Below are 7,477 nucleotides of genomic sequence, written 5' to 3'. Positions count from 1 at the left end.
GACGCAACGTTACGGTGAATGGCGATCGCTATCGTTCGATGCTAACAAACTTTTTGTTGCCAAAAATGGAAGAACTGAACTTGGTTGACATGTGGTTTCAACAAGATGGCGCTACATGCCACACAGCTCGCGATTCTATGGCCATTTTGAGGGAAAACTTCGGAGAACAATTCATCTCAAGAAATGGACCGGTAAGTTGGCCACCAAGATCATGCGATTTGACGCCTTTAGACTATTTTTTGTGGGGCTACGTCAAGTCTAAAGTCTACAGAAATAAGCCAGCAACTATTCCAGCTTTGGAAGACAACATTTCCGAAGAAATTCGGGCTATTCCGGCCGAAATGCTCGAAAAAGTTGCCCAAAATTGGACTTTCCGAATGGACCACCTAAGACGCAGCCGCGGTCAACATTTAAATGAAATTATCTTCAAAAAGTAAATGTCATGGACCAATCTAACGTTTCAAATAAAGAAGCGATGAGATTTTGCAAATTTTATGCGATTTTTTTAAAAAAAAGTTCACCCTTTATATATATATATATATATATATATATATATATATATATATATATATATATATATATATATATATATATATATATATATATATATATATATAACTAACAATATATATATATATATATATATATATATATATATATATATATATATATATATATATATATATATATATATATATATATATATATATATATATATATATATATATATATATATATATATATATATATATATATATATATATATATATTGTTAGTTGTCCAGAGAGCGCCTTATAACCGTAGCTTTAGGCTATTTCTATTTTATTCAAATGTCTAAATGTATTCCACATCAAAGCAGGTTTCCCTTTGACAGGGATCCCGGGAAATTTCAAAAAAATTCCCTCTTTCCCGGGAATGCAAAAAGTCCGGGAAAAAGAAACCCCTATTTGCGATACATCACTTTTCCAAACCTTTTACTTTTGCTTGCGTTGTTTTAGCGCGAAATCAATAGCAACATTTTTAAATAAAGTTCGACATCTTTAGATTCACATAAAGGTTTTCTTTTGTGGCCTAAAGGCAAATAAAAATATCTTATATATGTTCGTATCAACTAACGCTGAGTACATATACGTGTATAACCATAGGGTTACACATGTTTTTGTGTATCCTGCGTGCTACTAAGTGAACTATGGCTCATGACAGGATATTTAGTGTGAGTGTGTATACCATGCTCATTCCGATACTGTGTCAACAAATTAGTAGATGTTCATATGCTACACTCAAAAAAGTTTACTTGGATCTAAATATTTTTACCTTCCTTTAAGAATTTTGATATTGATTCCGCGGCTTCTTTAAGATAAATAAACTTTTTAGTAATATTATATTTGAAGCGTTTATATCTCAAAACTAAAGATTCAATATTTCAATTAATTTAAGAATGATTTCTGTAAATCAAAAATGTGGTTTTTTACTTTAAAGAAAATTTGCCTTATTTTAAAGACACGCGACTTTAACGGAGGGGCGCAAATTTACAAAATTTGTGTCCTAAATTTAATGAAAAAAAATTTAAGCAAGGATTATAAACTTTATTTTAATTAAAATTTCATTGCTTTAAAGAAATGTGTCCTTAATATTTTGTAAATTGTGGAAAATTTAGATTGCGTAATCTTTAATACCACGTAAATATTTTATTCAGTGTACGTAGATTTTCTGTCTACCTGTTGTTCAGTTCATTCGAAAGGAAACTTTATTTGGTTATGGTAAGAACGTTTTGTTGGATATCAATACAGTGTTGCTACTTCCACATAATGAAAGACTTTGTCATAACACTCTGGGAGAACCATATCGGAGCAAGGGGTCGATGGTCTACTTGCTAGACATATTTTGTAGTTTGCAAGGACAGAAGAGTGGGTTTGTAAAAATATATATCTTTGAGATACAATGTTTTAATACAAATGTTTAATACCGCTTCGATCCGCCTGATTTTTTTTAACCTGAGGGGTAATTGATGTAATATATCAAATTTAATTCGAAGGAAATTTTTATCCGTCACAGCATATTTCAAAGGATAAAACAGTCCTCTGGGAAAATTTTTAAAGGGTTTAAATATATCTTCAAAATTTACATGAATTTGAAATTGTATTCAATGGATTGATTTTTGCTGTTTAAGAAGAAGATAACGACGTCATAACATAGAACGCACAGTGGGTCCAAGGGCTGAGCTGCAGGCGTTGAAAATTGATAAAATGTTGATGAAGTGGGGTCAGTATTTTGAACCTAGAAGTTCCGTTTTTGAGTGGATAAGTAATTTCCGTATGAAAATAAAACATTTTCCACACTTTTGGATATTTCCGATAGCTTTCAATCGGTCAGATATTGTTTGTTGTGCAACATTTAACAATGCTGCCATTTGCTTTTGACTCTCCATCCAATATCGTTTGCAATTCGGTGTCTTCAAACTTCACTTCTCACATCAAAATCATTATTTCTGAACCGCTGATAGAGCATGATCACCATATGCCTCGACAATCATTCGATGCAACTCTGCAGCACTTTTCTTCAAATGAAAACCAAACAACCGCAAATCATCACTTTCTGGTACACACTTCGACATTTCTAAAACCATGAAAAAATATGATGTTGTCTTATGCTACCACCATAAAATTTTATTTGAAAAATTCGAAATTTTGGTTTGTAATTAAATTATTTGTTCTTTCAATTTTATTTTAAGACGATACGTATGTTAGTAGACTTAACGCTCGTAGTTTAAGTCCCCAAATTTTGCATAGGGTGTTTCTTCGGCTCAAAGATAACTCTATGGATCTTTTCAGATTTAGATAAAGCTGCCATATATATTTATCATCGATTTGGTGATAATTGACGTGTTTATGAACAGATGTCCTGCAATTTCACACAACTAAATGTTTTGTGAGTCCCGCAAAACTTGAGAACTATGAGCTAACTCGGTTGAAATTTGGATATAGCTCCCACGTATATATCTTTCGCTCGATATGCATTTATATAGCCCCCGAGGCCATAGTTTCATATTGATTTGCGTAAAATTTTGTACAACCAGTACATTTTATAGCGTCATCCAGTGTGAAAACGTTTCATATTAAGTTATAGCTTCCATATATATACTAATAATGGTATTGTTAGTTGTGCCAAATTTGGTTAAAATCGGTTCAGATTTAGATATAGCTCTCATATATATTATGCGTCCGATTTGAAGTTATATGGCCTCAAACGCCAGAGTTTTGCCCTAACTTGCTTCAAATTTTGCACAAGGAGTACGTTTAATAGTATCGGTAGGTGTACCAAATTTGGTTGAAATCGGTTCAGATTTAGATATAGCTCCCATATATATCTCTCGCCGGGCTGTACTTATATGGCCCCAAAAGCCAGTTTTGCCGTAATTTGCTTCAAATTTTGCACAAGGGGTGCGTTTAATGGTATCGTTATGTGGGCCAAATTTTGTTAAAATCAGATTTAGATATAGCTGCCATATATATGTTTCGTCCGATACGCACTTATATGGCCCCAGAGGTCAAAATTTCACTCCGATTTACTTGAACTTTTGCACAGAGAGTAGGACTACCATTCTTGTTAGATATGGCAAATTTGGTTGAAATCGGTTCAGATTAAGATATAACTCCCATGTATTTCTTCCGCCCAATTTAGATTCACATGACCACGGAGGCCAAAGTTTCACTTCGAAAATTTTGAAGTTTTGCACTGAGAGTACAATTAAAATTTTAGTATCAAACGATAAATCATAAATGCAGGCTTGAGAAATTTTATGCAGTTTACCCTGTGGTACAGGGTATAATAATTTGTGCATTTGTATGTAACGCCGAGAAGGAGTATTCATAGACCCATCTCGTAGTATACCGATCGGCTTAGAATTAAATTCTGATTCGATGTCCGTCTGTCTGACGGTCCCTATTGATTTTGTACAAAATCGGTTCAGATTTAGATCTAGCTGCCATATATATTTTTAACCGATCATGTCATAAATGAATTATTTATCAACCGATCTTCTTCCAACTTCGTACAATCGAATATTTTGTGAGTCTCGTAAATTTTGTAAAATATCAGTCAAATCGGCTCAGATTCAGATATAGCTTTCGCCCGATTTACAATCCTATGGCCCCAGAGGCCAAAGGTTTACTCCGAGATACATGAAATTTTGCACAGGGAGTAGAATTAACATTATAAATATGCATACCGAATTTGATTGAAATCGGTTCAGATTTAGTTATAGCTCCCATATATATGTCTGTCGTCCGATTTCTAGATATGACCACCGTAGATCAAAATTTTCGTCCAATTTACTTAAAATTCTGCACACGGAATGGAAGTAACATTTTTACTATGCATGCACAAATTTAGTTGAAATTGGTTCAGATTTAGATATAGCTGCCATATATATCTTTCGTCGGATACACACTTATAATGCCCCAGAGGATACAATTTCATTCCGATTTACTTGAAGGATTACACAGAGAGTAGGTCTAACATTCTTATAACACGTGCCAAATTTGGTTAAAATCGGTTCAGATTTACCACGGAGGCCAAAGTTTCACTACGAAAATTTTAAAGTTTTGCACGGAGAGTTGTATTAAAATTTTAGCAACGTACGCTATATATATATTTCCCATATATATATTATTCCCATATATATATATATATATATATATATATATATATATATATATATATATATATATATATATATATATATATATATATATATATATATATATATATATATATATATATATATATATATATATATATATATATATATATATATATATATATATATATATATATATATATATATATATATATTATATATATATATATAACGATTATAACGACCTTCCAATTTTATACCATTTTGGTAGTAATCCTTCGGTTTTGCCAAAAATAAGCCAAATAAGCCTCAATTTCGGCGATCGCCTCTTCATTGCAGCCAAATTTTTTCTCTGCGAGCATCCTTTTGAGGTCTGACAACAAGAAAAAGTCTCTGGGGGCAGATCTGGAGAATACGGTGGGTGGGAAAGCAATTCGAAGCCCAATTCATGAATTTTTCCCAGCGTTCTCAATGACTTGTGGCACGGTGCGTTGTCTTGGTGGAACAACACTTTTTTCTTCTTCATATGGGGCCGTTTTGCCGCGATTTCGACCTTCAAACGCTCCCATAACGCCATATAATAGTCACTGTTGATGGTTTTTCCCTTCTCAAGATAATCGATAAAAATTATTCCATGCGCATCCCAAAAAACAGAGGCCATTACTTCGCCAGCGGACTTTTGAGTCGCCGGTCGCTGTCCACTCAGCCGACTGTCGATTGGACTCAGGTGTGTAGTGATGGAGCCATGTTTCATCCATTGTCACATATCGACGGAAAAACTCGGGTTTATTACGAGTTAACAGCTGCAAACACCGCTCAGAATCATCAACACGTTGTTGTTTTTGCTCAAATGTGAGCTTGCGCGGCACCCATTTTGCACAAAGCTTCCGCATATCCAAATATTGATGAATGATATGACCAACACGTTCCTTTGATATCTTTAAGGCCTTTGCTATCTCGATCAACTTAATTTTACGGTCATTCAAAATAATTTGGTGGATTTTTTTATGTTTTCGTCGGTAACCACCTCTTTTGGGGGTCCACTGCGTTCACCGTCCTCCGTGCTCATTTCACCACGCTTGAATTTTGCATACCAATCAATTATTGTTGATTTCCCTGAGGCAGAGTCCGGAAACTCATTATCAAGCCAAGTTTTTGCTTTCACCGTATTTTTCCCCTTCAGAAAACAGTATTTTATCAAAACACGAAATTCCTTTTTTTCCATTTTTTCACAATAACAAAAGTTGCTTAACAAAAGACGCTCTATCTCACAAACTAATTGACTTACAGACGTCAAATTTTGACACGAATCATTTGAAGGTTGGTACTATATAAAAATAAAATGCATTTAATTCTAGGCAACCTGTTATATGGTCTCTAACAACCATGCAAAAATTGGTCCATACCGGTCTTAATTATATATAACCCCAATTTAAACCGATCCCCAGATTTGACCTCCGGAGCTATTGGAGGAGCAAAACTCATCCGACTCGGTTGAAATTTGGTACACTCTTAGAAAAATATGTTTTTCATATGTTCCGATATAAACAAAATGTGTTTCGGGCACAATTTTAAAACACAATATATTTAAGTGCAAACAAGGTATGTTCCTAAACTAACACTAAATGTTTGGGACATCTATGTTAATATGTTAGAATATATTATGTTTGGGGCATGAATGTTTCATAAAAATCATATGTGTGAATGCAAACATATATAAATTTACAAATTTCGACTAAACATACATATATTGTGATATTTTATTCAAAGCGACAGAGAGAGTATAGAGAAAGAAATAGAGATGGAAACCGGGAGAGTTGACGGGAGAGTCCACGTGGCAAACAAATGTATGTTTCTGTTAAATAATGTTATGTTTGCATGGGCTCGTGGGCGTTATAAGTGTAACTTATAACGATAATTATCTACTGGTGACTATAACAGCTACGTAGTCCAGTGGGTAGTTTGTTGGCGTACAAACTGTATAGTCCTCGGTTCGATTCTACGTGCAGGCGAAAGGTAAAATTTAAAAAATGTATAAAAGTGAATAATTTCTTCAACATTATTTGTATTACAGAAAAAGGTGCCAAGAACTAAAATATTTCGAGGAAGTGAAAATTACGAGTATGTTAGGCAATGAGCACAATCGTCTTTGGGAAAAATTCTTCCAAGCATATAATATTTTTGGGCTCAAAATGCTTCCAAACATATGATATGTTCACATAAAACAAACATATTAATGTTTCGGCAGTATCCAATAATATATGTGCTTCCTGCAAAATATGTTTGGAACATATGTTAAAGAAGCGATTTTTTTTGAGGGTGTACGTGGTGAAATTTGGTACATTGTGCTAGTATGTGGCCGCGAACAACCAAACTAAAATTGGTCCATATCGGTTTATAGTTATATATTTATAGCCGATCCCCAAAAATAATCTACCAAAATTTTACTTCTATAGAAAATTTTGTCAAAATTTTATTTAAGTAATGAAATTTTGCACAAACTTGTCTTTTGTCTGCAGGTAGGTCATGTTCGAAGATGGGCTATATCGGTCCATGTTTTGGTATGGTCCCCGTATAAACCGACCATCCGATTTGGGGCCTTGGGCTTATAGAAACCGTAGTTTTTATGCAATTTGCCTGAAATTGGAAATCTAGATGTATTTTAGGACCATAAATAGGTGTGCCGAAAATGTTGAGTATCGATCCATGTTTTGGTATAGCCTCCATATAGACCGATTCCCCGTAGTTTTTATCCGATAGACCGTAACCATAGATAGACCATATAGACCGTAAAAACCGTAGTTTTTATCCGATTTGCCTGAAATTGTAAATATTCTG

This window comes from Haematobia irritans, chromosome 4, assembly GCF_050003625.1.
Source record: "Haematobia irritans isolate KBUSLIRL chromosome 4, ASM5000362v1, whole genome shotgun sequence".
Classification (NCBI taxonomy): Eukaryota; Metazoa; Arthropoda; class Insecta; order Diptera; family Muscidae; genus Haematobia; species Haematobia irritans.
This window is presented reverse-complemented; position numbering follows the sequence as displayed.